General features: G+C 39.5%; 1 protein-coding gene and 1 long non-coding RNA gene across 4 annotated transcripts in view; one reads left to right on the plus strand and one right to left on the minus strand.

Moving 5' to 3' along the window:
- The window catches only part of LOC103556379 (uncharacterized), an 85,895-nt gene extending 83,761 nt beyond the window's left edge, over positions 1–2,134 (minus strand). The window contains exons 1-2 of one of the 2 annotated variants that reach the window (XR_011528373.1): positions 1,973–2,106; positions 460–544 (exon numbers count right to left, since the gene is read on the minus strand). This is a non-coding gene — a long non-coding RNA (uncharacterized lncRNA). Of the gene's footprint in view, positions 1–459; positions 545–1,972 lie in introns of both variants that reach the window. The other variant, XR_011528372.1, reaches the window with a different exon arrangement.
- A 33-nt stretch (positions 2,135–2,167) lies between these two features.
- Positions 2,168–24,017, plus strand: part of WDR72 (WD repeat domain 72) — a 219,658-nt gene continuing 197,808 nt past the window's right edge. The window contains exon 1 of one of the 2 annotated variants that reach the window (XM_070579987.1): positions 2,168–2,424. The gene's annotated coding sequence lies outside the window, so the exon portion shown is untranslated. Of the gene's footprint in view, positions 2,425–13,770; positions 13,860–24,017 lie in introns of those variants that run through there. The other variant, XM_070579998.1, reaches the window with a different exon arrangement.

Below are 24,017 nucleotides of genomic sequence, written 5' to 3' on the forward strand. Positions count from 1 at the left end.
GTGGCCAGCTTGCTCTTCTTGCTGAGGCCTATATGGTCTGATTTGACTTCTTTGGAAATTCTCCTTCTGAATTCATTAGTTTTGGAGCCAAAAATGATCTTGATCTACCTAATCCAACTTTTCTATTTTACAGACAGGAATCTGAGACAAGGCACTTTCGCATTTGGGGGCCCCTTCCTCCATAAAAATTATATTTTATGAGGTCAAATAAAAACAAATTAGAATGAGGAAAGGAGAGACTTTATTCAAAAAGATTTTATAAGGGACTATTGCAGTGGGGAGGGGGCACTACATGAGGAAGAAAGCTCTGATCCTTAGATCCGTAAGCCTTTCAAAGGTTAGGCAGAAAAGGTCTTTTCTTTTCTAGGAAGCAATACACAATGCTGGAGAGGACAGGATGTGGGGAAGAGGGCTGAGTTAGAGTGGCATGATCTTATGGAAGAGAAGAGAAAGTTTTACCTGGTGGCCAGCCTATTGTCAGGTGGGCTGTCAAGGAGGGGTGTATTCTGGCTCAGGCTGAGGGAGGATGGGTCAACGTTGAGGTCTAGGGAGAAAGAGAGAAGACTAACTAAAGTTTGGTCAAGTCAAGGTAGCGGGTATCTTGTTCAGATTGGTTAGCAAGCACAAACAAATCAGCTAATCATTTATGAAGCAAAGAATGAGAATTTGGAGGGTCTGTGGCCAGTCTGGTCATTGATAAACAAGGTAAGTCTTATCAGGACCTCTTATCTATTTCATTTGGGGATGGATGATTCCTTGCAGTAAACCATTTCCAGAACACAAAGGGGTGGGAAGATTTCTTTAACTCTTACTGTTTTCTAGAATTGCAGGGCTTGGGTAAAGTTCACCACTGTCAACAATTGCATTGGTATAAAGACCAATAAATTAATATTATATATTATAACATTTTCTTCAACCTAAAAGTTCTTTTTTTCCTTTTTCCTTTCTTTCCATTTGCGCAGGCCCTAAAAATATCAAGCGCTCTGATCTGAGACCCAGAGAGATTGAGGGCCTTTAAAAACAACAGAACTAGTTACAGAAGAGCTCAGACAAGAGGAACCAAGTCTAGGGCTTTTTCCACGCCGCACCTCTACAGAGACTGAAGAAGAATCTGCCCAAGAGGTAGGATGAAGACTTGGGAATGGGGTAGGAGTGGGAATATTTGAAATAAGATCCTGCAGACTTAGAGGCGACGATAAGTGAGAAATTCATTAAAGAGCCGGGGCCTGGGGGAATCTTAACAGTCGACTGTTACACGCATGTCATCATTCAACAATATTTATTATGTATTTACTATATGCTTGAGCTGACAGTCAAGGAGGGGAGGCCAATGCAACAAGCAGTTGCACTAAGTCTAACAAGTGTCATGACAGAGGAATTGAAGTATCCTGAGAGTGAACAGCAGGAAAACCTAACCTGCATGGGGGACATGAGCTTCCAAGGGAACCAAGAACAGAAACTGACCAGGCAGAGGATGGAGAAGGTGAGGGGAGTGTCCCAGTCAAAGGGATTTCACACAGGAAGATTCGGGGTACATGCGAACTTTGACCCCAGAGGAGACCTAAAACTTAGGCTCTTACTAAATATCCTTAGTATTTGGGAAGCTAGGTATCAGTGAAAAGCCAGTGTTTAGAATTTCTCCCCACCTGCTTCCGGGAGTCTTAGCATTCACGACTAGGCTGCCCAGAGGGTATGGACTGGAAAGTAAAATAACTGAGAAGACACACTGTTCCTCACATTTTTCTAAACCACTCGGTCCGTCGCGGTACTTGGCCGACTCAAAGCAGGTTAGGAGGCCGATTTCAATGGTGAGTTTCCCCCCCGCCCCATTCTAGACCCTCGAATCTCACTGTCCCCTGCTAGGCGGATGCAGTCTTGAGGGGAACTTCCTCTCATGCCTTCTCATCTCAAAGGGCCCTGCCAGGGTCCGGGGCCGAGGGTGCGCCGCCCGGCCTCCCTTGATTTTCCTCACCTGACCTCGAACTCTCAGCCCTGGAAGGACAGGCCACCTCGAAGGCTGCGGGCCGGCAGGTTCAGCAGCCACGCCAGGGAGCTAAGCAGGGACCGGCGGGCCGGCGGCAGCCGGAGGGAGCCTGGCGAGCGAGGGGCGGGGCGGGGCCAGGCGGGAGTGGGCGCGGCGGGGTGGGGCTTGGGGCGGGGGCGGGGCGGGGCGGGGCGGGGCCGGGGCTGGTCCCCACTGCCCAGAAGGGCCGCCCCTCTGCTCAACCGCTGTTTCTGCCAGACTGCCAGGCCCCTGCTGCTCCCTGCTCGGGGCTCGGGTAAGGCGGGCGCCCCCGGGCTGGGCTCAGGCTCCGCGTCCCGGGCGCTGGGTCACCGGCTGCCCCGGGCTGGTGCCCGCCCGGCTTCCCGCCCTCAGAAAACGCGCAGGCCCGGCGTTTGGATACTGAGGGGCGGGGAAGGAAGGTGAGCGCGTGTAGCAGTTGCTATGACCTCTTCTTTTGCTCCAAGTTCTTGCACGTGGAAAATTCTCTCTTCAAACTCTTGTCCAGATGTCGCATCCGTAGTGACAGAAGTCGCTCATCGGACACGTTGGTCCTTTCCGGTCAGGGGAGGGGGCGGGAGAGGGGGCGGTTGGTGAGGGCCTCCTATTCCCACCTGTGGCCCTGGGAGGCGTCTGCCCCCTGAGACTTTTAGGGACCCGCCATTCACCATTGAGAGCGTTTCTTGAGACTGCGAAGTTGGACTTCTAAGGAACGAGAGTCGGTTGAATTAATTTCAAAATTGAGCTCAGTAGCTGGGAAAACGACTCGGGCTGGCGCGGCTGTGACAGCTTGCGGGCTGTCCAGGGCGGGGAGATCCGGTGAAAACTTTCCTTGCCGCGCACCTGCGGCCGAGCCAGGCATAAAGCCAGCTGTCACAAGACTTTTCCCACTTGTAAAGCTGGACAAGGGGCAGGAAAATAAAGCTGGGTCGGGGGGGAGGGGAGATGTCTGCTCTGACAAAAATCTGGAGAAGATGAAATACTGGGAATATTCACTTCCGGGACAGGTGCTTCCTTATTCCACCCTCCTCATTCACTAGAGCATTTTTGTGTATATTTCTAAACAGTTAACTAAGATCCAAACAGAACGTGGCTATATAGCAAGGTTACCTTTTTTTCCCTTTCTCTCGCAGTTTTATGCTAAATGAGTTCAAGGTCACCTGTTGGAGACAAGGTCACCTACTGGAGACTAGGTCACCTGTTGGGAATATTTTTTCCTACAGAAAGGGTTTAGAAACTTTTGTTTCTTTCATCCCCTTCCCTACCCACCCTCCCTTTCCAGGCCCCCTACACCCAGTGAGGTTGCCCTCCACCCTCCTTGATTCTCACCCCTTAAAGACCAGGGGTGAGGAAAGCACCCACTTTTGTCATGCAAGTATTTGTGGTTAGTTTGGTCTTGTGACTTTTGTTCCTAACCTTCCTTTGGTTCCAATTCAAAATTAAAATGTACCAATAGTGTTTTCTGTAAAGAATGAGAAGGGTTGGAGGCAAAAGGGAAACTGTCCATGTAGTAAAATGGCTATTTTTTTAAACCGCAAAACTTGGGACTCTGTTGAATTCTTTTTGGGAAAGATATTTTAAAATTATAATTATTTTATCAACAAAATATCAACTGTTAAGCTTCTCCCTGTGTGTGAAATCTTACATTGATAGTCTCTACCCAATGAAGTAAATGCTTTAGAAGTCTAAGGTTCTACTTAATAGAGGCCAGCTGGAATAGAAGTGTATTTAAGTTATGAAATAACTTCGTGGAACCTTGAAAATAATGCTATTAGGAATATTTCAAAGTTGCTGCATTCCGATATCTTTGTGGCTTCACAATTCACTTATTCTTTCTGTTATTTAATAATGTTACTCACAATATGTGGCATCTCATTAATAATTCTGTTAGTGCATTATAAAGAACATCTCTCTGGGACTCTGTTCTGAAAGTATAGTTATTTTTCCCAGTTGTTAGTATTTTTAGATTCAGTTCTGCTCTAGATTGAATTGTAGGCAGGGAGATGAGGTGGGGACCAGGACTAAAGGCATCGGTGCCCTGAGCTCTAGTACCGGATCAGCTTTGAAGTCCTGGCAAGTTCCCAAGTTAACTTTGGGGTCCCAGCAAGTCCCTTAACATATGTGTGTCATTTTTGTCCTCAAAATGAGGAGCTTGTCTTTGGTCGTAATGGACATTCTGGTCCCTTTGAACTCTTCTATAAAAGGCAAATCCTTATATCTAGAGCTAGGTATCACTGCTCTAGAGAAGTATGCCTTCTAGAGTTTGCTCTCATTTCCAGAGGGTGTCCTTACATGCTGGCCCCCCCCCCACCCCCACCCCACAATAGCAGTGCAGTGCAGTGATTAAGAGCTTGAGTTTTGGAGACTGGTGGATCTGTCTCTGTTTTCTAGCTCTGGTCTTGGGCAAGTTATTTATGTCTCCAAGCCTCATTTTCCTCCTTTTTAGTATACAGATAATAATAATGCCTGAGGTCATTATGAAGAGCAAATGAAGTGATGCACATAGCGTAAGTAGCACAGTGTCTGCAACTCAATAGTCAAAAATGGTAGGAATTGTATTTCAACAGTGACCTCCCTCCTCTTTCCCTTTGAAGAAGATGGAATTTTACCTGGAAAAATGTGAAGACCTATACCTGGGTGTTTGAAAAATAAGCAAGTACAAGATGAGGAAGTTGTAATTAACTGAACCATCAACCTCATGTTTAATTGACTGTGTTTTCTCTGAGTCAGCAGTGAGTTGTAAGGGCCCAGAAAGCTGATATGATTTTAGGCTGCTTTAGTAGAAATTAGAATTCACGTCTATATCCAAGATACGTTTCTATGTGTACCTTTTGCTCTTTGTGTGGACCTCAGAGTTACACTCGAGATGACCATTTTCAAACTGATTTGTCTGAAGCAAGAAAGGAGAAAAGAGAGGCAACTCTTGAAGCCATATCATATCCATTCATAACTATTACATTAGTTGTTTGACTTCCTCCTCAACATTTTTTGACTTCTTGTTATACGTAGAATGCCCTGATAGAGGAATGCAAAGGAAAACAGGGCAGGTTCCTGCCTCCAAGCATTCATAGTATAGTTCAGGTCACGTGAGTAATTATAGCAGAGCGATAAGAGGTCTGATAAGGAGAAAAGGGAATGCTGGGAGTTGAGGAGTGCTAAATATCAACCAGAAGAGGCTCAAATGAGTTAAAATTTAGTTCCAGTTTTGAAGGTTCCAGTTTTATGGGAGTTTGCCAAGAGGAAATGCTGAGAAAGAGGATTCCAGTCTGAGGGAAAAATTTGTATGACGGTATGATAGAGTGAGAGAGCATGACAAGTGCAAATCATGGCACACGGTCTCCATGCTGTCCCATCCTTTTCTGGCTATGGAACATTGGCAAATTATTTTGCCTCTCTGAGCTTTAGTTTCCTCAAACGTAAAATGAGGATTGTATATTTTACATTATTTGGTACTGATTTAACCTTCAAGTCTTTCCTATGAGGGTGTCTACCTCAAAACTTTGCTGGAAGACTTAGTTGTGTGTAAAACATGAGGCCATCTGATGCACAGTTGACAATCAACCAGTGTGGTTCCCTCCACCCATCTCATTCTCTTGATTAGAGAAAACACAACACTAATCTAGCCTTGAGTATGGAAGGGATTTATCATTTCACGCATGTTATAAAAAGCTGACCAAGAAATGTTGTAACTCTTCTCTTTCGGAAGAGTTTCCCCAACCACTACTGTCTTTCCTTCAACACACAAAGGCTGTGTTGTTAGCCTGTATATCAGGGGCAGGCTCTATAAAAGGAGTTCTGATCACATTGAGAGTTCTTTGGGGGCAAAAGTTAGCATTCCTGCCATTTGCATGATAGAATCTCAGACCATTTTAGGCCCTGCTTCGTGCTCCAGTCATTGTGTCAGTCTGAAGCTATTGAAGTGAGTCTTAGAAAAAATTTTTGTGGGGAGGGGATATTGAAAATTGGTTAGTTATTTTGGAGTACCGAAATGCAAACTGAACATTTTGGGAGGAATTTGTTATAAGATTTTACCCTCTTGCGATTTTTCTTTACTATTGTTAGCTCTTAAAATTCTTTTTAAATTTGGAAAACTTTGTCTTGAAATTCCAACTTGATCGTGTATAAATTGTCTTTCATGCAAACAGTGTTTACAAATTTCCTGAACAATTGAATATCTAGAATGTCCCCCTTTAGGCCTTTTTCCCACATGAATTTCAAAGAGAGGACCTCAGGCAGTTTTGTTGCAAAGTCCTACAAAACAGGGAAGAATTGTACATGCCGTTGAGACAGCTGTAGATAGCAAAAGAATTTACCTACTTTAGATTTCATTCATTGCAGGGAAAAATAGTGGGTCAGAGGGCCAAGCCAGGACTGTTTACTAGAGAAGGCCCAGATCAGGCCGGATATTGGCATTTTCGTTAGGTCATACACACGAGGCCCAGAATAAGAACTTTTTGAGGGAATTGTTCTTTTTTGTCATACACTCAGTGCATGTTGTTTAAATTTCATCAATTAATTTGAATTTTTAATTAATTGTGCTGTGCATGGGGGATGCTGAGATTGAATGAAGTTCCTTAGCCTCAGTTGTGAATAAGAATGTCTTTGGAGGGCTAGTGAAAATTCAAATTCCTGGGCCCTATATCTTAGAGCCTTCTCATTTAGTACAGCCAGCCAGGGGCCCAGGATTCTGCATTTCAGTAAGCCTTGTGGTTAATTCTGATGCTGATAGATACTTTCTTTTTTTTTAATCAATGTTTTTCCAGCATTCTTCTACACATTTACGTAGATTCTCTGGTGAATAGTGTAATCTCTCTGTCTAGACCTTATCATTGCTGTCTAAGTGTCTAAACAAACTCAAACTCTGACTCTCTTTGCCTTTAACCAAGTCAACTTACCTTTCTGTTGTTGTTGTTTTTTAATCCGTAAAATAGGGACTTGGACTGAATGTCTGTAAATTTCCATGCTGCTCTTAATTTGATGCTTTTCTCTCCTTTTGATATAGTAACATCCAGATTAGTCTAAAAGAGTATTCTTTGAGCACTTACAGATTCAGACCCCTCTTTGAAGAAATGGACTGAGTGAGATCTACGCAGAGCTCTGTGAAATCCTTAGACTCTTTGGGGTATCAATACACCCACTTTTTTTTGCTAAATTAAACAAGGAGGCCATTAGACTGAGGTGGCTCTACTGCCATGGCTGCCTACATTAGCAAACCAAAATCTAAGCCAGTAAATGCCTCAAGGTTATGAAATTGAAACCTAAGGACAACCAATCACAAACAGCCAACTCCGCTTTACGCTATAGCTAATCAATAATTTCCTTACTCTGCTTCTGCCTTTTCTCTATAAATTCTCTCCCTGAGCTCCTGTCGGCAGAGTGCTCCTAACCACTTCCAGTTTGGCACTGCCTGATTCAAATCTATTTTTGCTCAAATAAACTCTTAAAATTCTTAATATGCCTCAGTTTATCTTTTAACAGTTCATTGCCACCTTCTTACGTTAAGAAGTGTAATAATGGATGATTTCAAGACTACGAACATGAGAAGATTTGGTCTATAGAGACCTAGTTGGAGACTAAGCTACCTTTTAAAAAAAATTTTTAACTGTGGATATAAATTACCAGCTGAATATTTTAGTAATTAAACTTCCCTTTGAGAAGCCCTCCTGATCCCCTCCCCAGACAGGGTTAAGTGCAGCCTGCCTTCGGTGCTCCATATACCTTGTGGGAATCAAGCCTCAGCCCTTCTCACTCTGAGGTGATGGAGGTTCCATGATCTGTCATCATCGTGGGCCAGAGACTGGTCCCTTCCTCTCAGTCTCAACTGGTGACCAGAGTCAGGCAGGTAGTAGATGCTTCATAAATACTTAAGTAAATTAACTGCTACTTCCAAAACTGCTGTTAAGACAAAATTCAGTTATTTTCTGTAACACATTTAATAATTTTCTCCTCTTTTCTAAATGTGGAAAACTCTGGGCTAATTCTATATGCTTGCTTTTGAGAAGTGCAGTGTATTTAATGTGATCATTATTTAGAAATTGAAAACAAAAATAAATTTTAATAACAGTATATTTTTTTTTTTTTCAGTTAGGAGAAACAGTGACTGTGATTCTTGATAGCCCATCATGCTACATGGGCACACAAACACTGATTTCTCTTCTTTCTGAGGCACTGGGAAGTGAGCATTTGAAGCATCTTTTCTGTGCATTTTGATTTCCTATTGAACAATAAATGCAAACAGGAAGAGCTTCAGTGTTTTTTTCAGTGAGATCACAGAGATAGACCAAGTCAGAGCAACTGTCTTGAATAGCTAATATCTGACACCTGGAGAAGGAGAAAATTATTTTCTGCCCTCCATGTTGATGTGTATAGAACATGTGTTCTGAGTAGCTACTATTTTCACTGCCTCTTTTTCCCGTTGAAGTGCAACATAAACTATTTTAATTAATATTGTGTCACCAAAAGGGATTGAAATAGCCAATTGAATTCTACCAAGATAGAGTCTTCTGATGAAAACATATCTTTATTGATTGTGGACAAAGAAAATCATTCTTAAAATGAAATCCAGAGAAAAATCATATCCCTCAGAGAAAATTTCTGAGTGGCAGGCTGAGATTAACATCATAAAATTGAATTTGTGCTGCAAGCCTTTGATGTAATCAGCAGCTGGGAGATGGTGTTGCCCTTACTGTGCTCCCTCTGATTGTGGTGAATTATTGTGTGGAATGAAATAAGTGTTTCTTGTGTCCCTCCTCCAAGAAATACAAACAAGGTATTACTAGGTGGTTTCTTGCCAAGTAAAATGGGTTGGATCAATTCCAGGCCTCTTGAGCTCTCATACACCCATGAACTGTAGGAGTCAGGTATTTATTTATGCCCTAGGGACAGAATTTCTTGATATCACTGGACAGTGACTTCTTTGGTCAACAGAAACCCAGCAGAGCAGAGACAAGGGCTTCCCCTTGCCAGGGACATTTCTTTTAGAATAAGTAGAGGCCGGCACATATTAGAAAGTGCCACATTTGCCTGATTTCTGTTGGCCTGTAGCTCCAGTCAAACCCTTCCCTGTCTCCCTGGGCTACCTCTGGGACATGTGCTGCATTGAAATCATTGCAGTGTAGAAATCTCACTTTGTACTGAGCCTTGTTCCATGACACCACTGTTACAATGGGCTTCTTGTTGTTTTCAAAGTCCTGCTGCTCTGAAAACACTCTTGCCCATGCATGTACTTCCACACATGTAATGAGTAGGTTTTGTAGGTTAAGTAGAGAAAATCTACTTATACATTTACCCTTGGATTAATGAGTGATTTGGCACCTTAACCACCCCTGTATTTGAACCGAAGTTGTTTTTGTTTTGTTTTAAAGAAATAGGTGGAATGGCTTGTCTGTAAACAGGAACTGTAAATTGTAAACAGGTAGTGGTGTCATTGTTGTATACTCTCACTCTCAAGCCCTTTGAGAAGTGAGATTGTCCTTGAAGTCGGACAGATTTTTTTTTTTTTTTTAAAGATTTTATTTTTTCCTTTTTCTCCCCAATGCCCCCCGGTACATAGTTGTGTATTCTTCGTTGTGGGATCTTCTAGTTGTGGCATGTGGGACGCTGCCTCAGCGTGGTGTGATGAGCAGTGCCATGTCCGCACCCAGGATTCGAACCAACGAAACACTGGGCCGCCTGCAGCAGAGCACGCAAACTTAACCACTCGGCCACGGGGCCAGCCCCTGAAGTCAGACAGATTTAAGGATGTAATCCTAGCCAAGGGATTTAGATTCACCAAGTCTCCTTTCTTAATAACACCAATGGTAGGTGTGCAGATTAAATGAGATAATGCGTGGGAAAGCCCCCAGCACAATGTCTGGAATGCCCACGATTCTAGTTGCCATTCAGTAAACACTTGAATTGAATTTGCAACACTATATCTTTTCTGTTTTTTAATTGAACACTGCTCATCAAATCTCTCCAGGCTTATTTTTCACCTTTTATTTATTTATTTATTTTGTGAGGAAGATTGGCCTTGAGCTAACTTCTGTTGCCAATCTTCCTCTTCTTGCTTGAGGAACATTGTTGTTGACCTAACATCTGTGCCGATCTTCCTCTATTTTATGTGGGATGCTGCCACAGTGTGGCTTGACGAGTGGTGCTAGGTCCTCGCCTGGGATCCAAACCTGCAAACCCCAGGCCACTCAAGTGGAGCACGTGAACTTAACCACTACACCACTGGGCCAGCCCCAACACTATGTCCTAAGTTTGGGAAGAAAGAGAAAGGACATTTAAGGCAGAAGGTGGGGATGTGTTCTGGGAAAGTAGGAAAGTGGGAAAGTGGGAGGAGCCAGGGCTAGGGAAAATGCTGTAAAGACATGAAGTAGGGGAATACAAAGAGGAGATAGGGCTTATCTTTGCTCATGACAGAAAATCCATTAAGATGAGAAGAATGGTTGCAATGACTCACCTTGTGTGTCTTGAATTAATGCTAGAACGGGCTAGAAGTCCCAGAAAATATGTTTTTAAAAATTTGGGTATTCTGGTAAGGCTAAGATTCCTTTCAATTACGGCCCTCAAATGCTATGCCTCCTTTACCACTCTCTCCAAACCACCATAGAATTCTGCATGCATAAGCCTCCTTGATGTGAATCTGTTTTGGCCAAGCTTCTGCTAGGATTCAGGAGCGGAAGAGGGTGCTTTTAAAGACTTCCCTGGCAGAGGTGTCCCTGTTTTGTGGGCAGAGTCAGAAAACACTAGAATCATGTGCATTAGGGAGGCTTCTCCAAGCAGGACTTGTCTGCATTGGTTCATATCCCTGCCTGTGGAAGAGCCTTCCATCTGTTTATTTGGGGAGGAAAGGATTGCCATAAAGGCAGTGGACTGCCTTCCAGTGTCAGCTTGTGCTGAAGTTGAGAAAAGAGAAGTAGATGTCAGGGCCAAGGAAGGAGACAACTGGCCCATGGAAAAACACAGAATTTTTCTAAGAGAGAAGCTGAGGTGTATGGAATATGCCATCAACGACCATGGGAGTGAAGCGAGCTTTGCTCTTGTACCTTGGGAATTCTCATCCCAGCCTACTTTGCAACAGTTATTTATGTACTTATGACTTGACTCATAGGTTGTGAATTCCTAGAGGCCAGGAACCTGTGTTTTTTCATCTTTCATTTAGTAGGGCTTTCAATAAATACCTGTTGAATGAATAAATAACTATATTCTTTTTTTAGGGAGCCAATAATGTGGACAGAAAGGAGATTTATTACACAAAGGAAATAGAGAACAGAATTTGGTATATGCCAGTTGCATGATTCAGTATACAATTTAAGTGTATGTCTCAAGAATTGATATGTGTATTATTAAGATTTCTGTTCTGACTAGAAAGAAACAAAATCTGTTAGATGATGTATTAGTTTTCTAGGGCTGCTGTCACAAAGTACCATAAATTGAGTGGCTTAAACAACAGAAATTTATTGTCTATAGTTCTAGAGGTTAGGAGCCTGAAATCAAGGTGTCAGCAGGGTTGGTTCTTTCTGAGGGCTATGAGGAAGAATCTGTCCCATGCCTTACCCCTACCTTCTGGTGGTCTTCTGGCAATCTTTGGTGTTCATTAGCTTATAGAACTATCACCCTATCTCTGCCTTTCATCTTCACGTGGCTCTCTCCCTGTGTGCGTCTGTCTTCAAATTTCCCTGTTTTGTATGAATACTAGTCATATTAGATTAGGGGCCCACTCTAATCCAGCACAACCTCATCTTCACTTAATTATATCTTCAATGACCCCATCTCCAAATAAGGTCACATTCTGAGGTACTGCGGGTTAGGACTTCAACATATGAATTTCAAGGTGGGTTCAATTCAACCCATAACCGATGGGAAGATGGTAGATTTTGTTCTACTTTGCCAATTTGGTCCCTTTGGAGTTTTATCTTCATCTCCCCTGTTTAATTCATTTAATAGAATATACTGTAAATTATGAATAATAAAATGAAATAGTGTAAATGGCAAGGATTCTACTTGTTGTACCACTGTTTACTTAGCAGGATTTTTACACAGATTTTGAGATTTAAAAAGCCTTCCAATAATGGTGGCTAGCATTTATTGAATGCTTACTATCTAATGATTTCCATGGATTATCCAACTTAACTCTCATATCAACCCTATCAGATTGATATTATTATTTATTTACACTTTATTGATGAGGAATCCAATACACAGTTATAAAGTAACCTATCCAAGGCCATACAGTAGTAGAGTTGGCATTGGAATCCAGGCTGACTAACTCTAGGGCCTCATCACTGAGTACCTGCTGTCTCCCTCCTCTTATTACTGCCAAGTAAGGTAGATATTATTCCCATTTCATGGATGAGGAAAATAAAGTTTAACGTCTATAAGATTAGGAATTTGAGCTTAGATGTTATCTCTTAGAGAAATCCTTCCCATGTTTGGTTTCAAGTTCCACTTGTGTTTCCTCCCCAAACACTCTTGCATTTACTTTACATAGCCCTGATCACACCGTTGGTAACTCAGGACTCACCTGTCTCCTTAGACACTGGTGAGCTCCTTGGAGGTTTGTGACTGTCTTTACCCTTCTTGTCTACATCCCTAGAATCTTGCATGGTCTCTTGCACATATAGATACTCATTAAATATTTAGTAACTAAATGTATATAAGTAAGGGCAAAGGAGCCAAAGAAAAAGGAGACCAGTTAAAGATACACAAAATAAGGGTTAAAAAAAGGAGTAACTGAGGTGACAGAAGATGAAATTTGGGCTAAAGATAAAAATGTTATTATAGCAGATTAGTATGGATATCTTAGAAAAATAAGCTAAAAATAAGGAAAAGATATGGAATGTTCAAGGGATGAGCAGAAGCTCATGTCTAAGTGCCTTGATTTTCTTCGTTAATTGGAAGGAAGGATCACCAACTAAGAGTTTTGGGGTGTAAGGAATTGCCTGGGTTGGGGTGAGGTCTTGAAAGAGTAGAAGAAAAGACTTTACTATGGGAATGGATTAGAGACATGTTTCCCAATATGACTTTAGGTAGTGCACAGCAAACATTTATGGTAATAGACGACTATTTCTTTAAAATGCATTTTGAAAAAAATCTAACCAGCACTTCAAACCCCATGATTTTATATGGATGTTAATGATTAAGATAATTCTAAAAGAAATACTTGTGTGATTTAAATTATTCTTAAATAAGTTAATTTAATACTCTAAAATAAAGTGAGTTAATTTAAAGAAATAGGTAAATAGTTTTAGATTGTATTTGGATATGGCAAAGAAGAATGTGGCTCAAGATTGAAAATAAGTTTATAGATTCACACACAAAAAAACAGTTGTTTTGCCCAGTAGCAGGAATACTTAGTTAAAACTAATTATAACATGACTCAGTTGTAATTACTTTGAGGTCAGGGACAGTGTTTTTCTGTTCTTTGTGTTCTCTGTAGCCCAACCCACCACCTTGAATACATTTGGTTCTTGATGAATATTTGTTGAAGTTATTTAAGAATGGACTAGAACAGAGGTATTTTTTTGTTCATGTTAGATACATCTAGGTTAAACAAAAACAAAACAAAGACTTTGTAAATATTCACAGAGTTAAATGTAGAAATTAAAAGGAAAACAAATCAACTTCTTAAAGCCTAAAACTAAGGCTTTAGAAAAGAGAATTGGAGTTCCATGAAGTTGTTCACTGACTGAATATAAGTAAAAGTGAACGAGCTACCCAGAAAGAAATGAGTTGTCCTTCTCAAATTTCTTTTACAAGCTGAATGCTCATCTCTTTCACAGTGACTATAAATGGAACGGACTTGGCATTAATTCAGCTGTGTTAGCTCTTCTGTACTACAGCTTAATGAGCATGGAGGTGAAGTTTGAAGGTAATACTTTGTGAAAATCTTTGACTCTCAAGGCTGGGAAAGCTTCGAGCTGTGACAAAAACCTCATCGTATAGTTATAGAGATGTGATTTCTTGGCTGTTTTGGGTATTTGGAGTTCAGAGATTAATTTGCATAACTGGTTAATTCTTCTCTTGAACTCTGGGTTATTTTACCATTAACTTTACCTGTCAAGATATTCCCTACCTAAAACGCATTACCTTCTAGAATTTCTTAAGTAGCAATTAATCACTGAATAATGACATGTTTGAAGGAGCTTGGCTTTGATGTTGGTTAGGGGTTAATTCTGAAATAGTCATGCTCCAGTGGGTAGACCAGGTAGATTTTTATGTGTTATTCAAATATGCCTAGGGCAGCCTTAGACTTTGTAGGAACAATTTTTTACCTTTTCTAAGGAGTGATCTGATTACAATCTGTTGATAAAATAAGATCTTTTGCTTTGGGAGCATCTGCAAACAAAAAGGTTGGGGGGACAGGGTTTCTGCTGAAACCAGCTGTGCACAAACCCTTAGGCTCCCGTGGACTCCTGAGGCTGCGTGCTTCATAGTCCCTTGTGGTTCAGATACCTCCGACTCTGGCCTACCCTGCTACCCAGATACTTTCTCTACAGCTTAACTTCTCCTGTTCTTTCATGAAGCCCTACTTTATCCTCTTCCAGTTTATTGCGACTTACTAGCTAGCTGTGTGACATTGACCAAATTGCTTTACTCTAATCTCCAATCTATTTTTTCAGCTTTATTAAGGTATAATTTACATACAATATACAACACCCATTTAAAGTGTACAATTTGATTACTTTTAGCACTCCAACCTTTTTTAACCTAAAGTCTAAATTTAGAAACAAAACTCCCTCTGGGCTCAAGATGACCAGGTTATCTTTTGTGAAGGAAAGAATGATGAAGTAATTCATTTGTATCCCCCATGGTGCCAATGTATGAGGTTTGAAGAAAGTAGGTAGGATTCCTCTCCACTTAAAAGATGGATCAGAGAGATCATACGACTGGAAGTGGCAGATCTGAAATTCAAGCCCAGATCTGTTTTATCTCAAAGCTTCTGCTACGTTATTTTTACTTTCCTCACAGATGTTTCCTTTAGTCAGGAGGTTACTCTCAGAATTCATGCATGGTGACCGAGAACTTTGTTCTTTGTATTTTTTGATTGGCTGTCCTCAGTCAAGGGGTTCAAGATTTGTCTCTGTCTTTGAGGCTAGTAAGGCAAAGACTCAGTGTCTGGGCGTGTCCCTGAAGAAAGGTATTTATGATGAGGTAAACTATTCCAGTGTTCAGTCCGCACCTGCCGCAAAACCGTATTTGCGTCACACTCATTATTCTACTAGCCTCAGATGAGTCAGAGTGATCAAAACAAATTGTTACAAGGAAGAAGATGAAGGTGAGAAGGAGGATGGGTCTGTAATGTGTGTTGTTTTGTGCTTGCCAGGTATCGTATTTATGGGGAAAGGACCAGGAAGTGCTAGCCCAGCTTTTAAAGTCAGTGGAGGCCACATTGGAACCTGAATAGAAGAGATTTTATTGTTGTTGTTTTGCTTGACTTTAAAAAATATTTTGGGGGCCAGCCTGGTGGCACAGCAGTTAGGTGCGCATGTTTGGCTTCGGTGGCCTGGGGTTCGCAGGTTCAGATCCTGGGTTCGACATGCCACCGCTTGGCACGCCATGCTGTGGTAGGCGTCCCACATATAAAGTAGAGGAAGATGGGCATGGATGTTGGCTCAGGGCTAATCTTCCTCAGCAAAAATGAGGAGGATTGGCAGCAGTTAGCTCAGGGCTAATCTTCCTCCAAAAAAAAAAAAAATTTTTTTTAAGAAGCACCAACATAACGAAGAATTTTGCTTAGCAGATCACTAAAATTTTCAGGTAGGGAAGTCTGGGTCATCTTTGTCATGGTGTGCAGGGGGAGAGTTCTAAGCAGGTTGAAAGTAGACCTGCTTCTGGTTCTTGCTCAGCTACTCTCTGCCTGGGTTACTCTGGCCAAGTAACTTTCCTGGGTCTTGTTCCTTCATCTGTAGAAGGAGGGAGGGGAGTGATACTGAGTTCCAGGGCTCCCATTTGGCTGTAGCCTAGGGTTGACAGTGGCCCTAGGATATCCAGTTAAATTTGGATTTCAGATAAACAATAAATAATTTTTTATAAGCGTGTCCCATGCAATAGGCAGTGTTTTCTTTTTAGTGTAAACTTGTCCCAAATATTTCTTAGAACATACTTATGCTAAAAAAATTATTTGTTGTTTATCTGAAATTCAAATTTATCTAGACATCTTGTATTTTTATTTGCTAAATCTTACAGCCCTAGTTTGACCTGGAGTCATTGATTAAAAGATCATCATAGATTTTAGAAGTAATATTAACAAATTTTACATTTTCATGGCCAAATAATCTAGTATATGCCCACAATATTTTTGAGAAAAGAAACTGTAGTTACCGTATTGCAAAAGTAAGGAAAGAAATCTCACACCGAGAAAGGTATTGCTAGAAAGTGATAGTCACATTCTCTGCCCCCGGTATAAAATTATAGTAATTCATTGCCTCATTCATTCATTCATTCAAGAAACAGTTACTGAGTACCAATTATGAACAAGGAATTATGCGCATTTTCTGTGAAGAATCACCTGTCCTCACATCAGTTTTCCAAGGTAATTATCTTTCCCATTCTGTCACGAGAAAGCTGAAGTTCAAAGAATATTTGCTAGCTGTTAAGGGAGGAAAAAGACAAAAATCTGTCTGACTGTATTCTATTTTCTTGCCTCTTTTCTTCATAATAAAGTATATGTTGAATTAACTTAATGGAGATGTTGGTGTGCTGGATATGACCTAATAATCATCCTAGAATCAGAAACCTTATATTTCCATCCATTTGGAGGGAACACAAAGAGGGGAGCAGGAGAGGTAACTTTCCTCAGCATCTAGTTCTACCAGAACAAGAAGACTCTCTGGTTGTAGGAAAGTCTCATCACCTTTTCTCTACTTCCTCATAAGCAAAATAAGAGTTTAACTCCACATTCTTAAAGTTTCTTCCAGTTTCTGGTGAACTATTGCTCCATTTTCAAGATGAAATACAGTCACTTAAGAAATATTTATTGAATGTCATGTGTGTGGCGGGCAGTGTGCTAGTGACTAGGGATCAAACATTGAAAAGACATACCCATCCTTTGTCAGCCGCAATTTACAAGTTTGTCGGTGTTTCCTTACTGGTGAGTTAAGAGCCCCTGTGGTTTGGGAGGCGATTAGTAAGCTCACATTGTTAGATTAGGTAGCCCTTTGCTATTTCTACTTAAAAATATATTATTTTTTAAAATTTCCCTTTAAAATGGAACAGTTTGGGAGCTTCCAGGTGCTCATGACGAGAGTTTGTGCAATCAGTGTGACTGCATCACCAGGAGGTTTATTTCTTAGTTATAAGTATTGTTTTCCAAACTCTGTAATTAATGGTTTGGACCTAGCTTTTAAATTATTTGTGTTCCTAGACAAGTTTTACTTAATTCAATGTTTCCCATCCTTTTTCACGTCAAAGTATAAACACAGAAAATGATTGTCTTTGTACACACACTGAGTTGAGGGTTTCAATTTCTCTCACGCCTCATATCAACTATTCACGGGCCAGTATGTGCCATGGCATACAGCTAGGGAAGCTCTGTTTTAATTTATATTATAGTCAGCTATTGGGTATAGAAAGGAAGCACAGAAATCTGTTGTTGAAATCCTGTGTCACTGAAAGTGAAAACAGTAAGAATGCTGCAGATTCATTACGAGAAGGAATCCTTCAATCCGTAAAGTGCGTTCATCTGATAAAGAGTCTTGTATAGAACATCAAACCGTCACTAGGACTTTAAAATCAATATTAAAAAGGGGAAAATCAGAACGATTTCATTGAATATGGCTTTTTCTGAAAAGGAAAAATATTCACAAACTTCATGTATTTTGAAAGACTAAAAACCATTTGCAAATAAAAGTCTGAAGCTTCCTCTCTAATTTAGAAACACAACGTGGAAATTATAAAAATGATTCCTTTGACTTTATTAACCATATAAGATAGGAAATCCAAACATTATGTCACAGATGCAGTTTTGGTTTTATTTCCTATGTACCTAAATTTCAATCTATATTTAAATACGTAATATTAAAATAACATATTTAAATTTAATGTTATGGTTTTTGTTATAGTTAGGAATAAATTGAATTTATCTTTATATATAAAAATATATCAAAATCAGCTTTGTAATACATAGTTTAATAATTACTAGATCTAAAATAATCTTTTTCCTTAAAATTATTTTTCATTATACTTTTCAGAAATAAGAAAATAATAAATATATATGTATGAAAGGGGTTTTGAGAGATTATATATTGTTGAAAAAGGGGATGAAAATCAGAAGGATGGGAAAGATGATAAAACACCAGCTATTCTCTATAGGTCACAACACACTCTTATCTGTGTTCCCATGGCACTTATACATGTCCAGAGCACTTGTTACATAGTAAAGTCACTTTGGGAAGACCAGTGGAATATGTATAGATATCTATATATCTCTATATATTCAACTATATAACTAGTGAGTAATTCATTTACATGGGGGATTCTACCTCTGAGAATCCATTGTGACATCTGAGTAGACTGCATTCAAAACTTTGTGTAGAAATTATTTGAGAGTCACTTATGGGTATAGTTTTGTGTGTGAGTGTTTATATAATTATTTAAATAGCTATACTGATTATATGATAAGCTATTGATTATATTGTTTATATGAGTTAGAAAATACAATATTAAAATCTAAAATGTTGTGCTTGGTACTGTGACTAGATCCAAATGAGAGAAATTTGTTTGCCCTTTATAATGTAGTCTGTAACTTTATTCCTGTCTATGTAACATTTTGTGTGTGTGTGAGGAAGATTGGCCTAGCGCTAACATCTGTTGCCAATCTTCCTCTTTTTGCATGAGGAAGATTGTCGCTAAGCCAACATATGTGCCAGTCTTCCTCTATTTTATGTGGGACGCTGCCACAGCAGGGCTTGATGAGCGGTGCTAGATCCGCACCCGGGATCCAAACCTGTGAACCCCAGGCCTCTGAAGCGGAGCATATGAACCTAACTGCTATACCACCGGGCCAGCCCCCAAGTATTTTTTTTTTTTAATGTCTACTTTTTTTTCTCCAATGGAAGTATTTATTTTAAATTGCCTTTAAATAGACCAGATTTAGAAATCATTTAAGGACCTATAAACATCTATCCATAGTCTTGATTTAGACATTCCAAAACATCAGTTGGGTACTCAAATTTGTACAATAATTATAAATTATAAATTGTATAAATACAATAATTATAAACTGGGATAGAGGTTTGTAATCCTTTTCCAAAGATTTTAAAACTCATCTAGACAGATAATCATTTGAAACGGGACAGTATACTTCTGTCAGGAGCATAACTTACTCCCCCACATCACAGAGTTTCCCTCTAGGTTAGAGACTCTACAATAGACCTTTTTCTCTGAGGTTTATTTTTATTTTTTTTTCCTTTTTCTCCCCAAAGCCCCCCAGTACATAGTTGTATATTCTTCGTTGTGGGTCCTTCTAGTTGTGGCATGTGGGATGCTGCCTCAGCGTGGCCTGATGAGCAGTGCCATGTCCGCGCCCAGGATTCGAACCAACGAAACACTGGGCCGCCTGCAGCAGAGCGCGCGAACTTAACCACTCAGCCACGGGGCCAGCCCTCTGAGGTTTATTTTTGATTAGACATTCCTGGGGAATTGTACAGGATCTCAGAAGATATAGATTTGCTCTCTCTCCTATTGATAGCAAGGCTCTAAGTTTCTGGGGTCACTTTTAAAAGTTTGCTGCAAGAAAAAAAAAGAATCTGAAAAAATAACTTAGGAGATATGCAGCCTTTTAATCAGTTACTTATTCTCACTGTACAATTCGCCTAGTCTCTCGGAATTAGAGGTAATCTGAAGAGTTGTCTAGACCACGTTTCTCATTGTCAGCTTTCTTAGAAGCAAGGGGGATTAGATAGTGATCCTCAAGGACACTCTTGCCCTAAATTCTAGATTTATGGAAGTTTATAATGTCAGTGATATATGTAAGGCATAATGATAGCATAATATGTATATTTATACCCATATGCTTTTATTTACATCATTGAATTTATTTCTCATAAGAATACTGAGATGTAGGCATTGCAGGTGATAGTATCCTCATTTTACTACATATTGCTTTTATAGTCTGGAAATAAGGATAATAAGAGGTAATAGAAGCCTTAGAACTATGTCTCTGAATTCCAGGTCTGTTTTCACTACTGTTAGCAATCTGGATTGTTCAGGATGAATTCTGGTTAAGACGTGATTTCTTGTGGCTTTGGCCTTGGTGCTTTTTGTTTTCTAATTTGGATGTGTTAGGAATCCTATGACTATTAGGGATTTTAATATTTGAAATTCTTTGACTTATTTGATTTTCTAAACTCTGAGCACCTTGTATTTTGATACATTCCTAAGTATTTGTAAATATTTGAATGGGTGGATGCTTTCCCAGATGTGAGTCTTTAGACTATAATATATATTTCCATTCATTTATTCATCCATTCAGCAAATAGTTGTTGACTACCTGTCTGTCCCAGCCCTTTTCTGGGCCCTGAGAATACGGCAATGGACAAATCAGACAGAAGTTCCTGCTTTCAGAGGATTTAAAGTCTATTGAATTTAAGATGAATTTAATTTGAATAAGCAAAAGTGTAAAGCAAAAGTGTAATGGTGAAAAAGTTTGATATATGGGTAACTGTTGCTATTATCCAGAAGTATGGGAGCTAATATAAAAATAATAGTAATTTACTGAATTCCACTCTGTGCTCTTCATTATAAGCATGCTCTCACTTCAACCTCACAACCACTCTGAGCTAGGTGGTGTTGTTATTCCCAGGTTATAGAGGAGAAAATTGAAGCTCAGAGGGATTAAGGGGCTCACATTTAATTCTAAGCCAATTTAAAGCTCATACTCTTAGCCAACTCTGTCCCTCTCGAAATATAGAGCTTAAAAATAATAAAGAAAAGAATTTATTCAACCAATATTTACCACTTTCCTATGTTCAGAGCACTGTGCTTCAGGCACTGTAGGAAATATAATAATGTCTAAGACATGATTCCTATCTTTCACAAAGAATATAAAAGGAAGAAGCATCAAGATCAGTTTGGTTAAAAGAATATTTATCAAGTGCCCACTATGGGCCAGGCGTTACACTAAGCAAGGTCTGGTCTATATTCTTGGGGGAATTGTATCATTTCATTGGGGAGACATCAATGCAGAGTAGATAATTTCAAGGGATGTTAAAAAACCAGAATAATACAAAGTGGCTGATTGTTGCGTAGACAAAGTTGCAGTGAATCAAGTAAGAGAAGCTAATTTTCCAGAGTAATAGGGATGTAAATAACTCACTTCAGGAATTATTTATCTTTAGTATCATGTTAATCATTACAAATGTATTAATTTCCTGGTAAATGTTCCCCAAATTTCTTTCTGCTGTGGTTGTACTTAGCAGTCTAGACAAGTTGCCTTGCCTACGCTTTCCTAGGTAAAGTTAAAAAGGTATCAGGAGAGTCCTTGGACAAGAGTCAGGTGTACATTGCCTAAGGAGAAAAAAAATGCCTAGTTTCCTTTGGAGGGATGTGACCATGAGCACTCTCTTTTCTACAGCTTCTTAGTTCTGAGAAGCACATATTAGCCAAGCCAGGAGTGGAGGTCAAAATGCAAATGATTTTTGAATGGTGATTTTCATTGTAATTCTAGGCACTACGGTGAAAAGACTAATACAAAGTTAGGAGTAGTGATTCTTAGTAGCAGAATGTTAAACACACCCATGTGGGTCCTTCTCACTACCAGCTTTGCAATCTTCACTTGTGTCACATTCATCTGATATTCATGGGTCTGAGCTGTTCCCCCAAAGTGAATTTTCCTGATAAATGAAACTTACTATCTATTTAACTCTTTGTCTTAGATATTGTTAAAACTACTACTTTCTGCTTTTCTGCCTTCTTAAACAGAGTGTATTAGGCATTTCATCATCTTTTATTCAGCCAGATCGGGGCCATGATGGGCAGTAACTGTCCTGAGCTGGAATACCATGGAACCCCCAGGAGTGGTGGAGATTTGAGCCGATTTGCTCTTACACTACGAGCCCCAAGACTGCCAGATTTTGCCACTCTACCAACAAGTTTTGTGGGGGTTTTAGTCTTCTGTTTCTTTGTTTTGATTCACTTTTTTCCTCTGCTTGCTTCAGTTGGAAATCATTATGTTCCAACTTTCTTTGCTTCTTGCTCCCCCTCTCTCATCTGTTGATTTGAATACAAGTGAGCTGTTATATGAGCTGTCATTTTACTTAGAAGAATTTATGTGGATTTGCCCTATGTTTTCATATGTAAAGATGTACCTGCTAATTCCTAAGATTATACTCCAATATAAAGTTTTTGCTAAAATGGGTGTGTGTAGCTTTACTTTTTAATGGTTACGGGTATATTTGTGTTGTCTATTTCATGTCATTTGGTTCTAGTAATCTGTACTTCTATAAAAATTATTTCACTTAATCTTTCCAAATTTTTGGCATACAGTTACTTATAATATTCCCATTTAACATATTTATGTTAAATTATTTTTTCTTTATATTATTTTTTAGTGTTTTTAATTACTTCCTTATCAAACTTATCAAACTTGCCATAGATTTACTCATATTATTTCAATTTTCAAAGAACAAGGTTTTGGCTGTGTAGATTGTTTCCTTTTTAAAAAATTATTATTATATTAATGTGTGATCTTGTCTGTATTGTTTTCTTCTGCATTCTTTGGATTTACCCTGCTCTCTCTCTTTTGTTTTTTCTTTTTGGTGAGGAAGATTTGCTCTAACATCTGTTGCTACTCTTCCTGTCTTTTGTTGGTTGGTTGGTTGGGTTTTTTTTTTGTTTGTTTGCTTTAAGGAAGATTTGTCCCTGAGCTAACATCTGTGCCAATCTTCCTCTATTTTGTATGTGGGTCATGCCACAGCATGGCTTGATGAATGGTGTATGTCCATGCCCAGGATCTGAACCCGCGAACCCTGGCTACCGAAGCAGAGTGTGCCAGACTTAACTACTATGCCACAGGGCTAGCCCCTATGCTGCTCTTCTTTTATATAAGATTTTAATTTAGATGCTTAGCTCATTAATTGTCCATCTTTTTTTTCTTACTACTTGCATTTAAGGCTATAATTTCCCTTCTAATACAAAATCTACATCTGAAAAGTTTCATTATACAAAGTCTTCATTGTCTTTTGTGTCTTAATAATATCTAATTTTCATCATGTTTCCTTGATACCACAAGGAACATTTAGAATATATTTATGTTAGTTTCCAAATATTTAGGGAGGGAGAATTTCAAACTTGTGTTGTGTGTGTCTGTTGAGCTAAGCTTTCAGATTTATATTCATTTTGGTCATGATTATCTTGCCTATTTTGGATTGTCTCATCAGACAGTTTTCAAAGTAAAAAAAAATTAAAAGAAAGAGAAAAAGGAAAAAAAGGAAAATGCAGGAGTGGTTTATGATTACCTTCTGCTGCATGATGTGTGGGTTCAAACCACGTGTGCTCTGGTCTGTGGTGTCGCAATCACCAAATACCTGTGAAATGTAAGTGCCCCTGTGGGTATTGTGGATGAGAAGCCACTATCAGGACAGAATATGGAGGGACTGAAGGGTTTCATATATGCAAAGGTGTCAGACAAAGATGTGTTTTATCTCCTTATCAGGTTAATCTGTATTCAGAACATATCATACAAAAAACTAGGCTAGACTCAGATGAAGGAGTGAAAATTGGAGGAAGAAATATCAATAATCTAAGATATACAGATGGCACCATCTTACTGGCAGAAAGCAGAAATGACTTGAAATGATGTCTGATGAAAGTGAAAGAAGAAAGTGCCAAAGCAGGACTGCATTTGAACATCAAGAAGACAAAATCATGACTACAGAAGAACTACACAACTTTAACATAGACAATGAAGACACTGAAATTGTTAAAGATTTTGTTTACCTTGAGTCAGTCATCAATTTAAATGGAGACTGAAGCCAAGAAATCAAAAGAAGACTGAGACTCAGAAGGGCAGCAATGAAAGAATTAGGAA

This window comes from Equus przewalskii, chromosome 1 (assembly GCF_037783145.1).
Source record: "Equus przewalskii isolate Varuska chromosome 1, EquPr2, whole genome shotgun sequence".
NCBI lineage: Eukaryota > Metazoa > Chordata > Mammalia > Perissodactyla > Equidae > Equus > Equus przewalskii.